This window comes from Eptatretus burgeri, chromosome 4 (genome assembly GCF_056783735.1).
Source record: "Eptatretus burgeri isolate ZD-2024b chromosome 4, Ebu_testis_v1, whole genome shotgun sequence".
NCBI classification, from domain to species: domain Eukaryota; kingdom Metazoa; phylum Chordata; class Myxini; order Myxiniformes; family Myxinidae; genus Eptatretus; species Eptatretus burgeri.
Window position 1 is genome coordinate 134969770 of NC_140964.1, and position 25233 is coordinate 134995002.

General features: G+C 43.1%; 1 pseudogene across 1 annotated transcript in view; it reads right to left on the bottom strand.

Moving 5' to 3' along the window:
* The window catches only part of LOC147029176 (uncharacterized), a 157277-nt pseudogene that overhangs the window by 32241 nt on the left and 99803 nt on the right, over positions 1-25233 (bottom strand). The window contains exons 15-16 of the transcript XR_015056977.1: positions 24999-25133; positions 24381-24870 (exon numbers count right to left, since the gene is read on the bottom strand). The product of XR_015056977.1 is annotated as an uncharacterized LOC147029176 (transcript). The remainder of the gene's footprint in view (positions 1-24380; positions 24871-24998; positions 25134-25233) is intronic.

Genomic DNA, 25233 nt, shown 5'->3' on the forward strand with positions numbered 1-25233 from the left:
GGATTTTGGGAAAGTAGCTGAAAGCAAAGGGTTGTGAGGTCATGTTTTCTTGGATTCTCCCAACATTAGGAAACAATATAGAAATTATGAACAGAGCAATAGACATCAACCAATGGCTGGAAGAATGATGTAGGGAGGAAGGTTTTACATTTAAGAAGCAGTGGGAATCATTTAGGGGATATAGGGAGTGTTTGCAGAATGATGGCCGTATGTTAAATCGAAAGGAAGCAGCAAGGTTTGTAGTGGGAATTGAGGAAGGAATTTAGGCTTTTTTTAGGTCAGCGGAGGGTGGAGAAGCTCTTAAGGAAGGAACTGATCATGTAATTGTGATGAGTAAGGCCAGGCAAGAAATTAGAATTTCAGGAAGTGAAAAGTTAAATATATTCTCTACCAATGCCAGAAGTTTAAATAATAAGATGGAAGAGTTTGAAGCCAAAGTGGATAGCGAGGAGTACGATATAGTTGCAGTGAGTGAGACGTGGTTTAAGGAGGAGAGTAACTGGATGACAGGATTAGAAGGCTACAAAGTGTATCGGTGTGATGGGAAGGAGAGAATATGAGGAGGAGGAGGAGTAACAATCTGGGGAAAGGACAACATAGCATCGAGAAAGGGGTGACATTATGGAAGGAATAAATGTTGAGGATTCTGTGTGGGAAGAGATTAGAGATTGTAAACACAGTAAGATACTGGTAGGATGCTTTTATAGGGCTCCAGGTGGGAAGGAAGAGGAAGGAAGGAGTAGTACATGAAGAATTCAAGAGAGCACATGGTAAGGGAAGAGTATTGATTATGGGGGATTTTAACTTGCCAGCCGGATAGATTGGGTCCAGGAACAGGGAAAGGGCAGAGCAGATGAGGATTTCTTGTTTTGGTCAAGGATTGCTTTTCAACCCAGTTTGTAGATAAGCCCACGAGGGGGACTTGCAGTGTTAGACCTCCTTTTAAGTAACAATCCCAACATGGTGGAGGAGGTGGAGGTTGGGGAGTACTTTGGAGCAAGTGACCATAACATTGTGTGTGCAAAGATTCTGTTGAGGGTTGGAGTTCAGGATAGTAGGGCAAGGCTATTAGAGTTCAGGAAGGCAAACTTTGAGGGTATGAGAGAGTAGTTTGGTGATGTCAATTGGAAGACTCTAACAACAGGACAATTAGCATCAGAGAAATGGGAAACCTTCAAGGACCAAATGTGTAGAGTGCAGAGGTAGTTTCTAACAAATCCTTTAGAGTTCTATGAAGCAGTATCTGATTGGGTGGATGATGGAAAGACAGTGGACATAGTATATCTAGACTTGAAGAAGGCATTTTATAAGGTACTACATCGGAGGTTGTGAGCCAAAGTGAGGGCTTGTGGAGTGGCTGGTCAGGTATCAAAGAGGATTGCAAATTGGTTTAGTGGTGGGAAGCAAAGAGTGGCTGTGAGCGGGAGAATGTCTTGCTGGGAGGATGTAAGAAGCAGGGTACCTCAGGGATCAGTACTTCGACCATTAATATTCAATATTTACATCAACGATTTGGATAGTGGGGTAAAGAGTTGGCTTTCCAAATTTGCACATGACACAAAGCTTGGCGGTAAGGTGGATAGCAGAGGGGGTGGTGATCACATACAGGAAAGTATTGACACTTGTATAGATTGGGCAAAACATTAGCAGATGGAGTTTAACCTGAGCAAGTGTAAGGTGTTGGGGATGGGGAAGAACAATGAAATTAGAGATTACAGGATGTAAGGGGTAATTTTAGAGCGTGTCACACAGGAGAAGGATCTGGGGGTGGTAATAGATGTGGGAGGTAAGGAGACAGCACAGTGCCAGGCAGCTATAAGTAAAGCAAATAAGGTTCTTGGTCTCATTCAGAGGGGGATCATTTATAATTCAAGAGGTGGTGTTAGCATTTTACAGAAATTGAGTGAGGGCCACATCTAGAATATTGTGCAATTTTGGTCAGCACAATTCAGGAAGGAAATAGATGCCATGGAGAGGGTTCAGTGCAGGGCTACTAGATTGATTCCGGGCTGAGCTAGACTCAGTTATGAGGAGCGGCTGAAGGAGACGGGGCTTTATTCACTAGAAAGAAGGTGGTTACGAGGAGAGATGATGGAGATGTTTAAGATAATGAAATGTATTCAACAGAGTAGATGGTGATAGGACAAGGGGCCATAGCTTGAGAGTAAAGAAGAGGAGAGTTAAGACGGTTGTGAGGTTGGGGTCTTTTACTCAGAGAGTACTTCATACACGGAATGGTCTCCCTGGAAAGGTAGTGGCAGCAGAAACAGAAGATAAGTTTAGATTAGAATTCGATAAGTATCTGGAAGTTATGGAGATAGAGGGGTTTGGGGATGTTGATCGGACATTTAGGTAGTTTGAGCATTGATGGGTGATTGTCTACACGTGTACAGAGTGCTATTAGTGGGGGGGGGTCTTCTCAAGGGGGGGGGGGTGGGTGGGGGGTTGATGTTTTGTGTTTTTAACCAAGCCCACGCCCTCCTCCCCTGAGGGGATGAAGAAAAAACTAAAATCAAAAGAAATCGATGAATAAAAAAACCCCCACAAAAAAACACTTAAATAAATAAATAAACAAATGGTGCGTTTTCTTCCTGGGATCTTGTGTTGATAAATTAATTAATTGTGGTGTTGATGTGGCGAAGGCATGACGGGCTGAACGGCCACTGTGTCTGTGTGTCTGTGTGTCTGTGTGTGTGTCTGTGTCTGTGTCTGTGTCTGTGTCTGTGTCTGTGTCTGTGTGTGTCTGTGTATGTGTCTGTGTGTGTGTGTGTGTCTGTGTGTGTGTGTGTGTCTGTGTGTCTGTGTCTGTGTGTCTGTGTGTCTGTGTGTCTGTGTGTCTGTGTGTCTGTGTGTCTGTGTGTCTGTGTGTCTGTGTGTCTGTGTGTCTGTGTGTCTGTGTGTCTGTGTGTCTGTGTGTCTGTGTGTGTGTCTATGTGTGTCTGTGTGTGTGTCTGTGTGTCTGTGTGTGTCTGTGTCTGTGTGTGTCTGTGTCTGTGTGTGTCTGTGTCTGTGTGTGTCTGTCTGTGTGTGTGTCTGTCTGGGTGTGTGTCTGTCTGTGTGTGTGTCTGTCTGTGTGTGTGTCTGTCTGTGTGTGTGTCTGTCTGTGTGTGTGTCTGTCTGTGTGTGTGTCTGTCTGTGTGTGTGTCTGTCTGTGTGTGTGTCTGTCTGTGTGTGTGTCTGTCTGTGTGTGTCTGTCTGTGTGTGTGTGTCTGTCTGTGTGTGTGTGTCTGTCTGTGTGTGTGTGTCTGTCTGTGTGTGTGTCTGTCTGTGTGTGTGTCTGTCTGTGTGTGTGTCTGTCTGTGTGTGTGTCTGTCTGTGTGTGTGTCTGTCTGTGTGTGTGTGTGATCCTTGTAGTCTTGTGGATTACCGACATGAACATGTGGGTGGAAGGTTATCATCTTCCTGGAAAACAGCTCTCCGAGTCCCTTTAAATCGTTTGGTGTTTTTGTGGCCATTTCCGTCCGTTTCATCACGACATTCAACATAACGTTGATCGATCGTCCAGAAGCGCGCGCGCACACACACACACACACACACACACACACACACACACACACACACACACACACACACACACACACACACACACACACACACACACACACACACACACACACACACACAACTGGCGAGGCCTCGGGCCTACAAGGACTTTCAATCCAGCCAAACCCCAACTGATCCCAGCAGACGGATCACACGCCGACTTGATGCACCTTGGGATGCGTGGCCGTACCCGCGAAGCACAAAGCCGACCGTTTTATCGTCGGCTCGGGAATCGAACCGAACGGACACACAACACACGATCCCGTCCCACGTGGGGGATGGTTCAGGACGACAAGCCGCTATGTCCGAGCATTGTTCCTCACCAACAATCCACACTAACGTACAGTGAGTGCTCTGTAAACAAACCGCCTGGTTAAAGGTTCCTTCGCACGGATGGCATTTCGGATACACGTCATGATCTCCCCATCCAATTCAAACCCCAAACAACGTGAGCGACAAATCAATGAAATATTTTAAAATCTGACCCGCACAGCTGTTGATCCCGGAGTCAAAAAAACACACACACAACTGTTTATTGTTGTTTAAAGGACGTAAAGCCAAAAAAAAACACACACAACTGTTTATTGTTGTTTAAAGGACGTAAAGCCAAAAAAACACACACACAACTGTTTATTGTTGTTTAAAGGACGTAAAGCCAAAAAAAAACACACACACAACTGTTTATTGTTGTTTAAAGGATGTAAAGACAAAAAAAACACACACACAACTGTTTATTGTTGTTTAAAGGACGTAAAGACAAAAAAAAAACACACACACACAACTGTTTCTTGTTGTTTAAAGGACGTAAAGCCAAAAAAAAACACACACAACTGTTTATTGTTGTTTAAAGGACGTAAAGCCAAAAAAAAACACACACACAACTGTTTATTGTTGTTTAAAGGATGTAAAGACAAAAAAAACACACACACAACTGTTTATTGTTGTTTAAAGGATGTAAAGACAAAAAAAACACACACACAACTGTTTATTGTTGTTTAAAGGACGTAAAGACAAAAAAAAACACACACACAACTGTTTATTGTTGTTTAAAGGACGTAAAGACAAAAAAAAACACACACACAACTGTTTATTGTTGTTTAAAGGACGTAAAGACAAAAAAAAACACACACACAACTGTTTATTGTTGTTTAAAGGATGTAAAGACAAAAAAAACACACACACAACTGTTTATTGTTGTTTAAAGGACGTAAAGACAAAAAAAAACACACACACAACTGTTTATTGTTGTTTAAAGGACGTAAAGCCAAAAAAAAACACACACAACTGTTTATTGTTGTTTAAAGGACGTAAAGCCAAAAAAAAACACACACACAACTGTTTATTGTTGTTTAAAGGATGTAAAGACAAAAAAAACACACACACAACTGTTTATTGTTGTTTAAAGGATGTAAAGACAAAAAAAACACACACACAACTGTTTATTGTTGTTTAAAGGACGTAAAGACAAAAAAAAACACACACACAACTGTTTATTGTTGTTTAAAGGACGTAAAGCCAAAAAAAAACACACACACAACTGTTTATTGTTGTTTAAAGGACGTAAAGCCAAAAAAAAACCACACACACAACTGTTTGTTGTTGTTTAAAGAACGTAAAGCCAAAAAAAAACCACACACACAACTGTTTGTTGTTGTTTAAAGAACGTAAAGCCAAAAAAAAAAACACACACACAACTGTTTGTTGTTGTTTAAAGAACGTAAAGCCAAAAAAAAAAACACACACACAACTGTTTATTGTTGTTTAAAGGACGTAAAGCAAAAAAAAAAACACACACACAACTGTTTATAGGACGTAAAGCCAAAAAAAAAAACACACACACACAACTGTTTATTGTTGTTTAAAGGACGTAAAGACAAAAAAAACCCACACACAACTGTTTATTGTTGTTTAAAGGACGTAAAGCCAAAAAAAAACACACACAACTGTTTATTGTTGTTTAAAGGACGTAAAGCCAAAAAAAACACACACACAACTGTTTATTGTTGTTTAAAGGACGTAAAGCCAAAAAAAAACACACACACAACTTTCTTGTTGTTTAAAGGACGTAAAGCCAAAAAAAAACACACACACAACTGTTTATTGTTGTTTAAAGGACGTAAAGCCAAAAAAACACACACACAACTGTTTATTGTTGTTTAAAGAACGTAAAGCCAAAAAAAAAACACACACACAACTGTTTGTTGTTGTTTAAAGAACGTAAAGCCAAAAAAAAAAACACACACACAACTGTTTATTGTTGTTTAAAGGACGTAAAGCAAAAAAAAAAACACACACACAACTGTTTATAGGACGTAAAGCCAAAAAAAAAACACACACACAACTGTTTATTGTTGTTTAAAGGACGTAAAGACAAAAAAAACCCACACACAACTGTTTATTGTTGTTTAAAGGACGTAAAGCCAAAAAAAAACACACACAACTGTTTATTGTTGTTTAAAGGACGTAAAGCCAAAAAAAACACACACACAACTGTTTATTGTTGTTTAAAGGACGTAAAGCCAAAAAAAAACACACACACAACTTTCTTGTTGTTTAAAGGACGTAAAGCCAAAAAAAACACACACACAACTGTTTATTGTTGTTTAAAGGACGTCAAGCCAAAAAAAACACAAGCACAACTGTTTATTGTTGTTTAAAGGATGTAAAGCCAAAAAAAAAACAAGCACAACTGTTTATTGTTGTTTAAAGGACGTAAAGCCAAAAAAAAACACACACAACTGTTTATTGTTGTTTAAAGAACGTAAAGCCAAAAAAAAACACACACAACTGTTTATTGTTGTTTAAAGGACGTAAAGCCCCCAAAAAATTAAATAAACGGCGACCGAAGCCATATCAGCGCAGCCAGAAATATGTCGTCTTGTCCCCCCCCCAAAAAAAACCATCATAATAAAGGTCTCAACTTCGATGGTTCATGTTATAATGATTAACCATCGAAATACAACAACGCGGATGAGATGAAGCGCTTTTGGGAACGAATGGATGGCGCACGTGGAGTTTCCGGGTCGGACAGTGCGTCCACCTGTGCTCTTCCGGTATTCCGCGTCGTCTGTCTTGCCGTTCTTTACTGGTTTGACATTTCTTGGGCGAAATGTCAACATCTGCGGGTCTTCGTGGATCAGTGAGGGAATGGATGATGATGATGATGATTGATGGCACTCCTTGACTCCGAGAGTTCAAGAGGATGAGAACTGTTCACAAAGGTTCACAAGCACACACAGGTGGAGGCCACTCAGCCCATCATGCCTTCGCCACATCAACAGCACATCAAAATGAGAAAATGCAAACTGTTGTTTTGTTTTGTTTTTCTTGTGTTTTTAGCTCACCTGATTTTTTTTTCTTCTCAGAAACTCCAAACAGAATTTCGATGAAACTTGACCACAACCTTCATCACCCGTGATGTACCAAAGTTTGTTCACGGCATTACAAAAAAATTCACACTTTACATACTATGTTCTCAGTTACATATTTTGTCGGTCATCGATGCCTACCGGTGGTTCTGGTTATCTTATCCAGCTGCTACCAGGTGAGCGCCCAGGGGTATCGCCCATGTTTTTCATGCCTCCGCACCAAGGGTGCCGGAGGCATTATGTTTCTGAGTTATCCATTCGTCCGTCTGGATTTTTGCGAGAACTCGAGAAGCAAATTGTAGAACTTCATCAAACTTAATAAAAAGGTAAAGTAAGACGGCACAATTAAGTCATGAGATTTTGGGCCAGATGTGATAAAGGTCAAGGGTCAAAGGTCAAGGTCAAACTCTGAAATTTTACTCTTTATGCCCTAACTCAAGAAATATTGGACAGAATTTCCTCAAACTTGGTACAAAGGTAAAGTTGGACAGGACAATTAACCGATTAGATTTTGGGCCAGATATGATAAAGGTCAAGGGTCAAATATGTCAATACCCAAGTGTTTGTGCGGGAGAGCGGAGGCATGTCCGTCGACTGCCCGCAGTGAAATTATTCTAGTTTTTAAATGTTTTTTTTTTTTTTTTTTTAAAGTTTTTAGCTTATCTGGAATTTCAATTGCATATTAGTATTGTCCCGTCCCATCCCGTTTCCTTTTTCGACTTCTCCGGCAAAACCGCTGGGCCGATCAAGCTAAAATTTTGCAGCGATAATCCTCTCCTGGCCTGGTAGCAGGGATTGCAAAGCTCCTTCTGGTCACATGACTTAAAGTCGGTCAAAATGGCCGACAGTGAATGCCTTCAAAAATCTTCTCCAGTTCTACCAGTCCGAATGCTACCAAGTTTGGGTTACAACATTAGGAAAGCATGCTGATCACGTGACCGGAAGTGTGTCAAAATGGCCGACTTGGTAAACTTTTGGGAAAATTGCATTAATTCCTTTAAAAATCTTCTTCTCCAAACCCACCAGTCAGAATGCTACCAAATTTGGGTGACAACATTAGGCCAGGGCCCAGATTAGTTACAGGTCCAGTGGTCCTATTTTAATTTTATTTATTGCTACCAAATGTGGAAAAAAAACGGTTTTGGAGATGTCAGTGAGACAAAATACACCAGAATACCGAGGTAGTCGTTCATTGACGAGATGGTCTTACAGCTGTTCAGAACTCATCTCATATTGAGTTACCGTTACAGTCGAACTATGCACTCATCTCAACGATCGTGAAGCACCAAACGAGCAGAGGTCAATCAAACTGACGTGGCCAAGACCCGTCGGACGAGTCACTTAATGCGATTGTGTTCGGTGTTGTATTCACCACAGCCTTTCTCTTCCAACGAGATCTCAAGCTGGATCAAATTTATGACCTGGGAGGCGGTGGGGGGAGGGGGTTACAGTCGTCAGTTTTGAATGCGAGAAGAGCACGTAACCTCATTTCACAAGCGCCCTTGCCAATCGATCTTGTTCTTGTGAACTTGTGAGAAGATACTTCACTCTTCAGTATAACTGAGGAAGGACAAGTATGTACTGAACACTGAACTACTGCAGACTAAAACCAAATCTTAGCTCCCCGTCTGCCCTTCTCATCAACGATACGAGCCTGGTTTTGGCTTTACGGTTAAGGTGGCTGTATTAAGATCTCAGGGTCTTGATTTCGAGCCACTTTCATGCCGTTGAAATAAAAACAGGTGGGTTCATTCAGCCTGTCATCTTTCCAAGATCAGCAAAATGAGTACAAGCTTACAAGTAACAGGGGGCACTGCATCAGCGACACAACTGTGCTTCCAGAAAAATGTTGCAACTAGCAGGGACACGCTGTTTAAGAAACAACAAGAGCATAAACGAAATCTCATGCCCCAGATTACCATTCCAAATTCAAACGGTAATAAACATTCATGAAATGGGACACTGCCATGCAGCCAATGAAATAGGATGGGATACTGCACTGTACTCAAACCTGTAGCTCTGTAGGTCTGTGTTATAGCATGGTATCATGTATCCTATTTTGTTATCTTTATTACCGTTTGAATTTGCTAATTTGTGGACACCTTGTATGAGTGAAAACAATCCGAATTGCATCAAATCCTGCCATTTTAAAATACTCCAAAGTACTGATAAATATCACCAAGAAGTGGAAGAGCTAATAGGAAAACACAGATCGATTGATTCATGGTGACGGCAATATGGTCGACGTGATCGGAAGTAAAGTGATACTGTGTCTGGAGGATGTCTGAAGGAATCCTGGAGGATGTCAATGTGGCCTTCGGTGAGGGAAAGCTCATGACATCACACAGCCAATAGTCGAGACACTAGAATGATACCTTGCATATCGACTACAGGTCGCTCCAGGTATATCTTATGTGTGTCAATCCTTGCGAGTGGAATAGAAGTGAAATATTGCGTTATTAATTTGATCGTACTTTCCATCCAATACGGGTCTGCGGGTTTTCAGAAACAAAACGGGTCAAACCCGTAACATCCGGGTCACTAGCCATGTATGTCAATGCTCAAGCTCCCTAAAAGTCCTGCCAACATCCCCAAACCCCTCCATCTCCATAACTTCCAGGTACCTATCCCATTCCAATTTAAACTTATCTACTTTTTCTGCTGCCACTACCTTTCCAGGGAGACCATTCCATGCATAAACTACTCTCTGAGTGAAAGACCCCTGCCTTACTACCGTCTTAACTCTCCTCTTCTTTACTCTCAGGCTATGGCCCCTGTTCTTATTGTTGCGGGGCCGGGTATCGGCGACGAGCACGACCGCTACATTGAGCAGTAGAGTCTGCTCCACCGATCACCAGGAATTTATAGGTCGTCACCCCGGATAACTCCGGGTCCCTTATCGGACCGAAGTTCGCCAATAGGTCGACCAAGTGGGGTAGAGCCGATTGCCAACTTCAATTTACCTAAATACCCACGTCGTCCAACTACCGGGGAAATTCACCTTCGACGATGCTCGTACAGAACGAGCCGCTAGCGTACTTGAACCGTGTGCGATCAGAGCGGATGGCCACCAGGCTTCCGTCGGTTGAAATGTCCCTTTACAGTGGCAACAGACTGGCTAATTCTCCAACACACACCGTGTTAAACCAATAAAAGAAACACAAAAATGAACCGATACATTTAACACATAGGTTTATTTATAATGGGGCAGGGGGGCACGCAAGAAGCAGAGTTCTCGGAATATAGAGGCACGTATGTACAGCAAGGTACTTAACAATTTATTACTGACTCGACTGGCGCCACACACACACACACACACACACACACACACACACACACACACACACACACACACACACACACACACACACACACACACACACACACACACACACACACACACACACACCCAAAAGAAACGTGGTCACAGCCTATATTGAGGCCCCCAGCTCGGAGGTAAAGGCGAGCTGAAGACCAGATTCTGCCTCGGACCTGTCCACCTCGTGTGGTCTTCGAGCTGATTCGAACCGGGCACCAGCGAGAGGCGAGCCAAATCCAGACACCGGCGAGCCACGAACAGCCTCCTCAGCTTCGTTTGGCGCACGACCTGGTAACCAAACCTCTCCTCGGAATCTTCAGAGAGACGGCGCACACCCCTTCCCATTCTTGTCAGTGGCAGGATCTCACAATCTCTCCCCTGGTGTTGTCGGCAGGGACGCAGCGTGCAACCCTTCCGGCTCTGGTAGGGGATGGTGTCTCTAAAGCTCTCCTCAAAACTCTCGATCATGAGGAGGAGAAGGAGAAGCAGAAGGACCTCGGTCCGGACGCGCTGCGCCCTTATTCACCCTGTTCAGGGGGTGGGGGGGTGGCGCCTTCACCCTCCCCGCCCTCCCTCACTGGACGGTTTTGGCACGCAGAATTGCTCGTCACCCTGTGATTGGCCAAAACGAGCGGCAAGTCCGTTGATTGGCCTGGGGGCGTGGTGATGTCACGTGGACCCCTTTCTCCCTGTCGTGGGATATGATTGGCTGAGCGGCGGTCACCCCACCCGTAGCATGCTGATTGGTCGAGAGCCGCCGCGAGGCCCCTCCTTGAACTCCGCCCACCAAACAGGCAGAGCAACATTATTCTGCGTGGGCTCCGCCCACCAAACAGCCAGAGGAATTCCATTCTGCGTGGGCTCCGCCCATGTACGTGCTGACACGCACATAGTCAATGGCATCGGTCAGAGCGAGGTGAAGGTGATGCTGGCGTTGTTGTAGTTGTGAGGGGTGTAAAAATGAAAGACAACCCTGACTATCAAAGCAACGAACAGCGCATTTACATTTATTCACCCATTAGACTCGGGAAAAGGAGCTATCTATCCACATGCACTTGTCAAAATAACTGAGCTATCGGACCTGAATGTTGTGTGCTCATGGCTTCCAGATTCACAACACTATCACTTTCTACTCTGTTGAATAATTCATCTGCACTTATTTTATCAATAGCTTTCATCATCTTAAAGCTTGGTGTTGGCTTAATGGTTAGGGTGGTTGGCTTGGGATCCTAGGGTCCTGAGTTCGAGCCCCGTTTCCACTGAATTAACACCAGGGGGTTGACTCAGCCTGTCATCCTTCCGAAATCGACGAAATGAGTACCAGTGTACTGGTCCCGGTGTATGCCCTGGTTAAAATAGGTGTACCATATCCCTGTTTGTCGGAAGAGGCGACCAGGGTTGGCGTCAGGAAGGGCATCGGCCATAAAAACATCTCAATAAAGGTACCATGATTGCTTGGAGCCAACAAAAAAGCTAACCCCTGCTCAGCAGGGAAAAATGGGTGTAAAAAGGCTGTTTTTGGGGGGGTTTTTTCCACCATCTTAAATATCTCTATCATATCATACCACACATCTCCTCGTAACCTCCTCCTTTCTAGTGTAAAAAGCCCTGTCTCCTTCAATCACTCCTCATAGCAAATACTAGCTCGGCCCAGAATCAATCTTGTAGCCCTGCGCTGAACCCTCTCTGTGGCATCTTTGTCCTTCCTGAATTGTGGTGACCAGACCTGCACAAAATATGATTGATGTGGCCCTCACGAAATTCCTGCACAATGTCAACACCACCTCTTTTGATTTAAAAATGATCCCCCTCCGAATACAACCTAAAACACTATTTGCTTTTCCTCTTCCTGCCTGGCATTGTGCTGCCTGCTTACCTCCCATATCTATTACCACCCCAAGATCATTCTCCTGTGTGACACGCCTCAAAATTACCCCTTCCATCCTGTAATCCCTATTTTCATTGTTCTTTCCCATCCCCAACACCTTACACTTGTTCAGGTTAAATTCCATTTGCCAATCTTTTGCCCAATCTATGCAAGTGTCAATACTTTCCTGTATCTGTTCACCACCCCCTCTGCTATCCACCTTACCTTCAAGCTTTGTGTCATCTGCAAATTTGGAAAGCCAACTCTTTACCCCATTATCCAAATCGTTGATGTAAATGTGGAATAGCAATGGTCAGAGTCTGATCCCTGAGGTACCCCGCTACTTACATCCTCCCACTCACACCCACTATTTGCTTCCTATCACGAAGCCAGTTTGCAATCCAATTAGCCACCTGACCAGCCATTCCACAAGCCCTCACTTTGGCTAACAACCTCCAATGTGGTACCTTCTCAAATGCCTTCTTAAAGTCGAGAAATACTATGTCCACTGCCTTTCCCTCATCCAAACAATCAGGCACTGCTTCATCAAACTCTAAAATATTTGTTCGACAGGAACTACCTTTGGTAAACCCATGCTGACTACCTTTAATGAGTTTGTATTTATTTAAATGATTACTCATTTGGTTCAGAATTAATGTTTCCATCACCTTCCCCACAGCTGAAGTCAGGCTTACAGCTCTACAGTTTCCCAAATTTTCTCTGGATCCTTTCTTCAATAATGGTGTTACATTTGCAATTCTCCAATCCTCCGGTACCTGTCCTGACTCCAGTGAACTATTGAAAATATCCATTAACATCTCGCTTACCTGCTCAGCCATTTTCTTCAACACTCTCGGGTGCATATTATCTGGACCCGGATCCCTTATCTTTTCTTAGATTTCCTAGCTGTTCCTTCACTCCAACCAGGATCTTCTATAAAAGCTCTTCCTCACATCCTTGATAAATACTCTCAGCGATTGGCAATTCTGCTGACTGTCCTTGTGGAAAAGTTGAAGCAAAATACCTGTTTAATGAGCCTGCCATCTTACTTTCATCACTAACCACTCTCCCAATGCCATTCCTCAATGGGCCCACACTGGTCCTAACCTGTTCTTTTCCCCTGATATACTTAAAGAAAGACTTGCTATTATGTTTAATATTCTTCGCCATGTCCTTCTCATACTCTGTTTTGGCTTGCCAAGTTATTTTCTTTCCACCTCATTGGAATGTACTTACTCTGCACTCCACACATTTGCTCCTTGAAGGTTTCCCATTTTTCTGATGCTGATTTTCCTGTTGTTAGCTTCTCCCGATCTACATCACCCAATTCTCTCCTCATACCCTCAAGGTTTGCCTTCCTGAAATCTAATAACATTACTTGACTATCCTGAACTCCAACACTTAACAGAATCTTTGCACACGCAATGTTATGGTCACTTGCTCCCCGACCTCCACCTCCTCCACCATATTGGGATCGTAACTTACAAGGAGATCTAACACTGCACTCCCCCTTGTGGGCTTATCTCCAAACTGGGCTAACAAGCAATCCTGGATTAAAACTAGGAAATCCTCATCTGCTCTGCCCTTTCCCTGTTCCTGGAACCAATCTATCCCTGGCAAGTTAAAATCCCCCATAATCAATACTCTCCCCTTACCACATGCCCTCTTGAATAATTATTCATGTACTCCTACTTCCTCCTCTTCCTTCACACCTGGAGCCCAATATAAGCATCCCACAAGTATCTTACTGTTTTTACAATCTCTAATCTCTACCCACACAGAATCCTCAACATTTATTCCTTCCATAATGTCACCCCTTTCTCTTGATGCTATGCTGTCCTTTACCCAGATCGCTACTCCTCCTCCTATTCTCTATTCCCATCACACTGAGACACCTTGTAGCCTTCTAATCATGTCCTCCAGTTACTCTCCTCCTTAAACCATGTCTCACTCACTGCAACTATATCGTACACCTTGCTATCCACTTCGGCTTCAAGCTCTTCCATCTTATTATTTAAACTTCTGTTAAAGAATATGTTTAACTTTTCACTTCAAGAAATTCTATTTTCTTGCTTGGCCTTACTTATCACAATCACATCATAAGTTCCTTCCTTGATAGCTTCCCCACCCTCCACTGACCTAAAAAAAGCCTGAATTCCTTCCTCAATTCCCAGTGCAAACCTTGCTGCCCCCTTGAGATTTAGCATACGGCTATCATTCTGGAAACACTCTCATTGTACACGAAATTATTTCCACTGCTTGTTAAATGTAAAACCTTCCTCCCTACACCATTCTTCCAACCATTCGTTGACATAAATTGCTCTGTTCATAATTTCTATATCGTTTCCTTATCTTGGGAGAAACCCAGAAAACATGACCTCATAACCCTTTGCTTTCAACCACTTACTCAATATCCTGTATCTATTTTTCAAAACCTCCGAGTAAACTTTCCCTAAATCTTTTGCTCCAAGGTGCACCACAACCAAATTCTTCCTCCCATGATCCGATACAATATTGTTTACCCTTCCTTCAATGTCCCGAACTCCAGCTCCTTAAAAACTGCACAGAACTCTATGTCTACGATCCTTCCTGCAGAATGAAGAATCACCATATTTAATAACATCACCTTCAAAATCTCTCTCCCATACCTCATTTCAACCAATTTCTATTGCTGCACCTTCAACACTACCTTAACCAGCTGCACAACCACTACCTGTGCTTGCTGCCTCACCACTGCCTGCGCTTGCTGCCTCAACACTGCCTGCGCTTGCTGCCTCACCACTGCCTGCGCTTGCTGCCTCACCACTGCCTGCGCTTGCTGCCTCACCACTGCCTGCGCTCGCTGCACCATCACCACTGCCTGCTCCCGCTGAGCCATTATCACTGCCTGCTCCCGCTGCACCATCACTTCCTGCTCCTGCTGCACCCACAACTGCATGTATTCTCACCACTTTGTGCTCCCCCTGCACCATCACCACTGCCTGCTCATGCTGCACAATCACCACTGCCTGCTCCTGCTGCACCATCACCACTACATGCTCCCACTGCACCCACAACACTGCATGCATTCTCACCACTTCCTGCTCTTGCTGCAGGATCACCACTGCCAGCTGCCGCTGCACATTCACCACTGCCAGCTCCCGCTGAACCATCACCACTGCCAGCTCCCGCTGAACCATCACCACTTCCTGCTCCTGCTGCACCATCACCACTGCCTGCTCCCACTGCACCATCACCACTTCCTGCTCCACCATCACCACCTCCTGCTCCTGCTGTACCATCACCACTTCCTGCTCATGCTGCATCATCACCACTTGCTGGTCATAAAGCATAACATTTTCTCTCCAACTCCCCTCCATCCACCCCTCTCTCTCCCATCCTCACTCCACCCCCTCCTAATACAGTGCAGCACCCTCCCACACCTGTCTCAGATATGTCCAGGCTGTGATTATATCCGGATGGCATTTGTCTCTGAAAATGTCCGCACGGTTTATCTCCGTGTGGGGCTTGTCTCCAGACGTGTACAGCTGGTGGTTTTCTCTGGACGGAGTTTGTCTCCAGACGTGTCCGGGCGTTGTTCATTTTCGGGCGGTACTTATCTCTGGATGTCTTGGCCCTGGACGCGTCTAGGCGATGTTTCTCTCTGGACGGGCAGTATTTGTAGTATGACTGGCAAAATGCATTGGAGGCATTATTTTGTTTCCATCTTCGCTGTTATTCTATGCAGAATCATTTTTATGAGACAGCATGAATCGTAATTAATGTTCCACCACATGTCTGCCTTCCTTTCCCCTCAGCTCAGGCTGCTTTCCCTTCCCCCACCACTCCAAACTTTCCCTCCCTCCTCCCTCCTCGCTCCCCCACCCCTACTCACTCTCCCTCCCTCCTCACTCCCCACCCCTCCTCACACTCCCTCCCTCCTCTTTCCCCCTCCACCTCTTCAACCTCTCCCTCCCACTCCTCTCTCTCTTTCTCCCCCCCCCTCACCCTTAGCATTCCTGTCAGTGAAGCGACGGATGGTATTTGCTAGTTATTAATAAACATCGACATGCCATTCTATTATTCACGATAATCAATCTAATTCAGCATTCAAATTACCGAATTTGAATTCACTTTCATTCCTCTTTTTCCCATCTTTGGAACAACTTCCCACACTATCTTCAATCCCACTCTTCCCTCCAGGTCTTCAAAACAGCTGTTTATCACATCGCCATCTCTTATCTTCCCCAATCCAAAACCATGATCTTTTCTACCCACGTTAATCCACCATAAACCCACCTCCTTCAAATTCCCTGCTTTCCTTCCTGAAAGCCCCCGTCATGTAAGGACCTGAAAGTCCCTTGAGTGTCCATCTTGTTTACCCCATGTATCCCACCCCATCCCTGAAGGCGCTGTCACACCTTGACGATTTAGTCAGCATATGCCGACTTATGAAAAATTTGTCTAAAAGGCTGGCACACGTCAAATACGTTACGGGTAAGTTTTGATAACATTAAGAGCACGCTGAAAAACACCACCATGCGTCGTAGTACGCTAGCTTTCATCGTTGTACTTTCCGGTTGTCCTTAAATTTTAGCATGCTTGAAATTTTACGACGTATGCCAGCGTATGACTCACACGTTCCGCGTACGCTGGCCATAAGTTGTAGGCACGTTACATGATCGTTGACACGCGTCGACACACGTTACTTGTAAGTTACTCAGAAGTCGAAACACGTCGAGGTAATGCTTAGCATACCCGAAACTTATTTCTAACCTATGAGTAACGTGTTGTAGGCACGTTACACCATCGTTGACACACGTCGAGGCACATTATGCAATCGTTGACACACGTCGAAGCACGTTACTTGTAAGTTACTCAGAAGTCGAAACACATCGAGGTAATGTTTAACGTACCCGAAACTTATTTCTAACCTATGAGTAACGTGCTTTGAACCTATGTGTAACGTACCTCCAACGCATATTGACGAATGTAGACGTATTTGATTGACGTCTTCCGGACGACCACAGAACTTACGGAACCTCTTTCTAATTTACAGCTACCGTATAATGGCGTATTGGCAGCGTTAAAAAAACAAAACAAAAAAAAAAAACAATAACTTCCGATATTTCGTCAAGTGCCGTTACGTCACGTACGATTGCCTCTTCAGTTTGCTCATGTCTTATTCTTAGTTCCTCCTCTGTGAATATTTGAGGATATTGTCATGTCGACGTCGAAACTTAAAAGCAAATGTCCGAATATATTTTAAAATTCGTGATAGACTAAAAAAAAAATTTTTTTTTTAAAACAACAACAACAACTACAGATATTTCGTCACGTGCCTTCACGGAGCCAAGGAGAAAAAAAAGAAAATGTGCCTTGACGGAGAAAATAAGTTTCGGGTACGCTAAACATTACCTCGACGTGTTTCGACTGATGAGTACCTTACAAGGAACTTGTGTCGACGTGTGTCAACGATCGCATATCGTGCCTACAACTTATTCCCAGCGTAGCGGAACGTGTGAGCCATACGGCGAGTACGTTGTAAAATTTTCAGCATGCTTGAAATTTCACGACGTACTAGATGTATCAAGAAATATGACAGCGTACTTCATCGTTTTTCAGCGTGCTCTTAACGTATACATAACTTACCCATACCGTATTCGACGTGTGCCAGCGTTTTAGACACATTTTTCATAGGTCGGCATACGCTGGCTAAATCGTCAAGGTGTGACTGCGTGGTTGACACTTCCAATTCTCAGGCGGTTATGATTTAAATCGGCGTGCGGCAGCCTTTTAACAGGCTACGCCACGAGTTCGTCGGCGATACGTGCAGCGCGCTATGCCTAAGTTAAACTATCGTTGGGCATAGGTTCTGAACGCCGACAACAGGCTAAGCATTCGTTGGTATAAGTTATCTATAAGACAACGAAACGTTCTGTGCCCATTACTAATATGTTATGCATATGACAAACTCGTTATGAATACAACCAAAATTAAAAAAAAACATCAAAATTTCAGCGTACGCCAACGTTTTACATACATTTTTATACATTGCCATTGCTGGCTAAATCGTCAAGGTGTGACAGTGCCTTTACCCTTCCACAGATCTCCTAATGTCTGTGTTCCCCACTGTTTTGTCCTTCCCTCTCCCACCCTTCTTGCCTCCTGCTCCCCTTCCACGTTTCTGTGTTAGCTTTTATACAAGCCTCGCCATTGTAGACAAAGAAAATTTTCTGAGAAAACATTTTCCAACACAGCTGTTGGGATGGATGGATGACATCGCATCAACAATACGATTTTTAATTTCTTCTATGTCCCTTGGTTTGCTGGTGTAGCATTTAATTTTTAATAAACCCCAGATATAAAAATCCAAAGGTGTTCAGGCCCAGTCACACCTTGACGTTTTAGCCAGCAATGGCAACGTATCAAAATGTATGTAAAACGCTGGCAAACGCTGAACTTTTGATGTTTTTTTTTTAAGATTCGGACGTATTCATAACGAGTTGGTCGTATGCATAACATATTGGTAACGGACACAGAACGTTTCGTTGTTTTATAGATAACTTATACCAACGAATGCTTAGCCTGTTATCGGCGTTCACAACCTATGCCCAACGATAGTTTAACTTAGGCATAGCGCGCTGCACGTATCGCCGACGATCACGTGGCGTAGCCTATTAAAAGGCTGCTGCACAATGATTCAAATCATAACCGCCGGAGAAATGGAAGTGTCAACATCGCAGTCACAGCTTGGCGATCTTGCCAGCGTATGCCGACCTCTGAAAAATGCGTCTAAAACGCTGGCGCACGTCGAATACGGTATGGGTAAGTTATGTATACGTGAATAGAACGCTAAAGTACGCTATCATACGTCGTAGTAAGTGGAGTATGTCTTGTAATTTTAAACGTGTTAAACATTTTACGACGTACTTGCCGTATGCCTCACACGTTCCGCATGCGATGGGAATAAGTTTTACGCACGATATGCGATCGTTGGCACACGTCGACAAAAGTTACTTGGAAGTTACTCATAAGTCGAAACATGTCAATGTAATGGTTAGCATGAGTGTTCCAGACTCCCTGGTTTTTTTTCTTTTTTCTTCGGTATGACGGTGATGTTGACACTTCGATTTCTAGTGCGGCTATAATATAATATAATTAATAGGCTGCCGCTCAACGATTTAAATCATAGCCGCACGAGAAATCGAAGTGTCAACATGACCGTCATACCGAAGAAAAAAAAATTAAAAAAAAAAAAACCAGGGAGTTTGGAACACTGACGCTAACCATTACAATGACGTGTTTCGACTTATGAGTTCCTTACAAGTAACGTGTGTCGACGTGTGTCAACGATCGCGTAACGTGCCTTTAACACGTTACTCATAGGTTAGAAATAAGTTTCGGGTACGCTAAACATTACCTCGACGTGTTTCGACTTATGATTAACTTACAATTAACTTGTCTCAATGTGTGTCAACGATCGCATAACGTGCCTACAACTTATGGCCAGCGTAGCGGAACTTGTGAGTCATACGCCGGCATAAGTCAAAAAATTTCAAGCATGCTAAAATTTGAGGACAACCGCAAAGTACAACGATGAAAGCCAGCGTACTACGACGCATGGCAGTGTTTTTCAGCGTGCTCTCAATGTTTCCAAAACTTACCCATAACGCATTCGACGTGTGCCAGCGTTTTAGACAAATTTTTCAAAAATCGGCATGAGCTGGCTAAAACGTCAAGGTGCGACTGGGCCTTTCAGTCAGGTGAATGAGCGAGCCTTTTCATGGGTCCTTCTCGACCAATCCAACATTCAAGAAATATTTAATTCAAAAACATGTCAACAATTCAAGCAAAGTGAGGTGATGCTCCATCCTGTTCAAAGAGAGCTCTTTGTAACAAATCAGGATTTTCTTGGAGTTGCGGAATAAAGAAATCTCGTAGCATGTTGAGGTACGAAATGCTGGTGACAGTGCTTTAATCAAAGAGATTGGGTCCATGGATATGAGACCGTGACATGGCACACCAGATGTTTACTTTCGGTGAATCCCTTTCGTGTTCATACAATTCATGCTGACGCTCTTCTCCCCATATCCCACAATTGTGACGATTACCTTTGCCTGATATGTGAAATGTAAGCTCATCACTAAATACAAATTTGATCAAAAATGTTCGTCCGATTCTATCCATGTAACTCTTGACAAATAGTCACTCTTGTTTCATTATTTTCATGTGAAAGTTGGTGAACTGATTGCATTCTATAACATTTAAACCTCAATTTTTTTATGAAGGATATCATGAACAGAGATTTTCGGAATGTTTACCTCAAGTGATGCTCTTCATAATTGACTTTTTCAGGCTGTTGTTAAATGCCTCTGTAACAGCAATCACCCTTTCATTTGACTTTCTTGGCCATCCAGAAGATTTCCCCTTCAGCACAGATCCTGTCACCACAAACTGATCGACCCATCTTCGTATGGAGTGTCTTTCAAGCGCTGGTTTGTTCATTTCACGCTGAAAAGGCTTTTGGGTTTGAATGATTGAACGACATTCATGCACAAATCTGAACCCTGGTGTTGGCTTATTTGTTATGGTAGCTGGCTTGGGAACTTAGGGTCCTGAGTTTGAGGCCCATTTTTCTCCATTGAATCAACATCATGTGGGGTTGACTCAGCCTGTCATCCTTCCAAGATTGGTGAAATGAGTACCAGTGTACTGGTATAGGGTCACAGCATCAGCGGTACAGTCATGCCCCAACAAAATGATAGCGACACGCAGCCAAGCTACCAGACACAAGAAGATGTACAAATCTCACAATTTTTGCTTGACTCTTGAGGACTTGTCATTAGAGCAGAAAATGGGTTTCTCCTGAAAAATAGAAAGAAAATAACAATCAATATTCACAACAAACTAAAGCTTACATGTTTAATGCATGTATTCATATAAAATTTATGTCAGTGTCTCAAATCCTGAATACAATTCACTGACCGATGTGTTTGTTTGTCATGCTACTACTACTACTACTACTACTACGACTACAGTTCTGGCCCGATTACGTCCAAACTTGGTACATAGGATCACCTTGACCTCAATTAGTGCAGAGGGGTGTTTTTATCTTTGCGGGTAGTCTTTCGAGGTGAGGACGAGGAACGCAAATTTTCCCTTTTAAATGTGTATCGTATAGTGCCGTCTGCAGGTGGGAGAGGGTATCACATGTCACCATCATTTACAGTACAGTATTCCTGTACACACATTTTCCAGTGCAGTGAGGTGTTTTGAATTATAAGCAGTCGGTATGTTTTTATTTCATGCAAGTAACCCGGGTTCCCCCCCCAACCCCCCCCCCCCCCCGAGCAAATGAGGCAGCTGCAAGTTGCCTATACACCACCCAAATGCAGACATGAGTCAGCAGAACATGTTGCATGCTTGGAACAAGATCTCACATCGGGCAGGTACTCTGCTCAGAACAAAAATATTCAACATTCTTTTTGGACACCACGAATATGTTGATCTCATGCTCAAGAAAGAGCTTATACATAAATCACATGCAGGATAAGGACATGAAGAGACATCGGTGTACTTTTTTAAAATCAATTTGATCACAAGGTGAGTGGAAAATGGATGAACATAATTGTATATCGGATTTGAACCTGAGTCCCTGACATGATGCAGGTTCAGAAGGGAACTGTAACAAACCAACCTGTCATGTTGCTGAGCAACTTGCTTGTGGTTGTGGATCTGCTAAAGGTTTTAAAAACCACTCAGGTGAGTTGAAATGAATTATACCAGGAAATCGAGAGTATGGTGTGAAGAGCACCAGTTCCCAAGCAATCCCTTTTCCAGGTTAGTGATTTTTTTCCCATCCTCACCGCTTTTCATTTGTTGGTTCCTTGTCTGTTTCAACCCCCACTTTCCCCTTCCTCTTCTTGCTACGTTTCAGATTGTGTGCAGCTTGTTCACCCCCATGTGTCCTTCTCCCCCTCCTCTTGATCTCACTGTCACCATCAATTCTACTCTGCTGTCGGTGTTACCCCTTTCCATTTTGTTCCCTTCTCTTCTGCTGCAGCTCTTCCACGAGCCTCGATCATCCATTAAAAAAAACCAGAAGAGGATGGAGGACATTGACTCCATCAATGACAGCAAGAAGGGAGGAAAGCGGAAATCCTGACCTGTGAAAGAGGGTCAAAGTGAAGTGACGAACAAGTTAATGATTTCGCATACCATGATGTATTGTCTTCAGCAGACTATTGTTTGTGAGGTTGTCAGAGAAAAACACAAACAATAAATGTTTTTAACCAAAGGATTAGTCTTATCCAAAAACTCCACATCAGATCCATATATCCACACATGCATGACAACTGGATAGCCAGTTTATATATTTCAAAACAATATGCTGTTCAATGAACTGTCCTGATAAAACCGCAGCTGTCTGTCTCAACATATCAGTGGATATGTCAACATATCAGTGGATATGTCAACATATCAGTGGATATGAATGCCTTGGATATGGTGGGTTCTTCATATCTGAGGGTATGAAGGAGGTTCAGTGAAGTTCAAGACTCATTAGAACATTGTTCGGGTGGTCTGACATGTTCCGCAAACAACTACCACATTTACCACAACATTTACCTTCCGTTTAAGAAAGGCAGTCCTCCACAACAGCAAATAGTTAAAATTTCCCTTCGAGATCATTTAACCATGATCTAACTCGAGTGACCCAAATATAAAATGAGTCACCACATATTCTCAATGGAAGCACATGAAATTTGAATGAGAATAATGTACCAAACCAGCATAGAGCTAAAACAATGATAAAAATAATAATGGCATGCACAGATAATTTCTGCATTATCCGTAGTGCCATAACAACAGTGAAGAAGAAACGTGTGCTCTTCAAATGAACCAAAAACAAAAGGGGCCAAAAATAATGACGACATAAAAAGATATAGATCATACTGGCAAAGATTACGAAGCTGTTTAGAGACCTGAGTGCAGGGCATGGTTTGAGGATGGACATTGCACAAACACGTGAATTTGAGTGTATTGTAAAATATTGAGCAATTTGTACAAAATCCAACATTCGAGAGTGCAGGGGAAGCAAATTGTGATGAGAAACTGGAAAACGGTGACGTCACGTCCACCATGGTTCAACGACATGAGCATTCGATCCACAGCACCAGAATATGCAGATAAAACCATTGCAGGTTCAGAGTTGTGAGCATGAGGTGTTGTTTTTTTTAGCAATTTAATAATTATCCACTTGTATCGTCAAAATACTCCGGTCATTTCCACGCTTGTGATCCTATTTTGCTTCTGTATGTGCAATAAGTTGACAACAATGGACTTCATTAAGGCAACAACACATTGGCATGGCATTTCGACCACGAAAGAGGGAGGCCCACAAACAAAGGTTTTCTTTTCTTTACAGGTTTGATAGTAGTGATTTCTTTTTTTAACGCCATACAGCACAGTGTTTTAAGAAAATATTGTAGAAAACTGTTCATTGCATTTTTAAATGCGGTAAATAAAGGTCATCTATCAAAAGAACAAAAGAGGCGGACAGTGTAGCTATTGGTTGAGATGAAGAGAACAACTGATGCAACTACGCTTTGGAGCTTTAATTGGGACAAGAACAGCATCGTCATTCAGAAAAACAATTCTTCGGTTTCACAGAGAATCTGAACAGAAACGCAATGTGCTCAAATCGAAAAGGCCTCGGAAACCGTCATTATGCACACGAGAGAGGGTCGAAGCACTTCAAACCAAAAGTTAATGGAGTCTTGGTAAATAGACTGAAGGCAAACTGAATTCAACATTCACGACAAGGAAATCTTTTTAAAAATTGTAGAACTTTGCATCTCCCGTGTTTGCTTTTTACAAATTCAAAATTTTCAGTTGCGATTGTCGACATTAAGTGGACAACCTTGTACCTATCGACACTCTATTTTACTTCCTCTGGCTCAGTTCAGAGCATGTCCACCTTCTTCCTACTTTGTTGTTGACATTAAATCCTTTCATTCGGTGCTGTTTTCACTCTTCTATAAGAATTGATAAGTTGTCGAGGAAAAATAACATGCACAGGAAATTGACCCAAAGCAAACAGAAAGAAAATTCTACAAGTTGCTGCAGGACTGGGTCACTGACCATTCAGGATGGAAATCCCAGCTATTGCCTTACAAATAGGTCAGGGTCTTTGGAGAACATGCAAGATCCCACGTCTCATGTAGCATGGTTGACCAACACAGTCGTGAGGGCAAAATAAAAAAGGTCCAGGCAAGCAGGAACATGCTTGCCATATGACTACTCTATCTCACACGAAACCACAGTTGTATTGTCCTCTTGTGGAAGGAATTTTTTATGGCTCTTTAAATGAACCAACATGTTATTTAACTGAATATAAGCTTTGCCACAGACAGAACACTTGTATGGACGCTCCCCCGTATGAGTTCTCATATGGACCACCAAATTACTCGACTGTGTAAAAGCCTTACCGCAGACAGCACATTTGTATGGGCGCTCCCCGGTGTGAGTTCTCATGTGAACTGCCATGTTCCCCGACTGGTTAAAACTTTTTCCACAGATATTACACTTGTGCATCTTCCCCATCGAGTGTAACTTCATGTGCTCGGTCAGTTTTCTCTTAAGCTTACCACTATATTGACAGTAACTGCATTTATAAGTTTTGGATGCCGAATCCTGCAAGTGAGACGCCGTGTGCCTCTTCGGAATGGATTTCTTATGAAGAATCGTAGAGAACCTGGACCTTAGTTGTCCTGCATTAACTCCAGGCCGTTCTGTAAAGAATGAATATCATCACATTAAAACAACTGCTATCAAATCTTCCAAATTATTTTGGCAAAATAAGTAAATAAATTTGAATAAAGCCATCAGAAATGGTACGTGTTGGCGAGGTCGAGCTCACCGGTTCGGTGAGCATTGCTCATATTCTCGGGATCCACACAATGACTTTCTGACACATAAACTCCATTCCAGGTTTCTTGAGAAATTGAAACAACGTTGTCTTGGAAACATCCCACTTTCACTGGATAACCACCTCCTGCACACAACCCGATATCAGCCTGTTGTAGACATGCAAAAGTAAAAGCAATGCTGCCATTGAGTTGGATTTGTCACTGTAAAACCAAAGATGATCAATA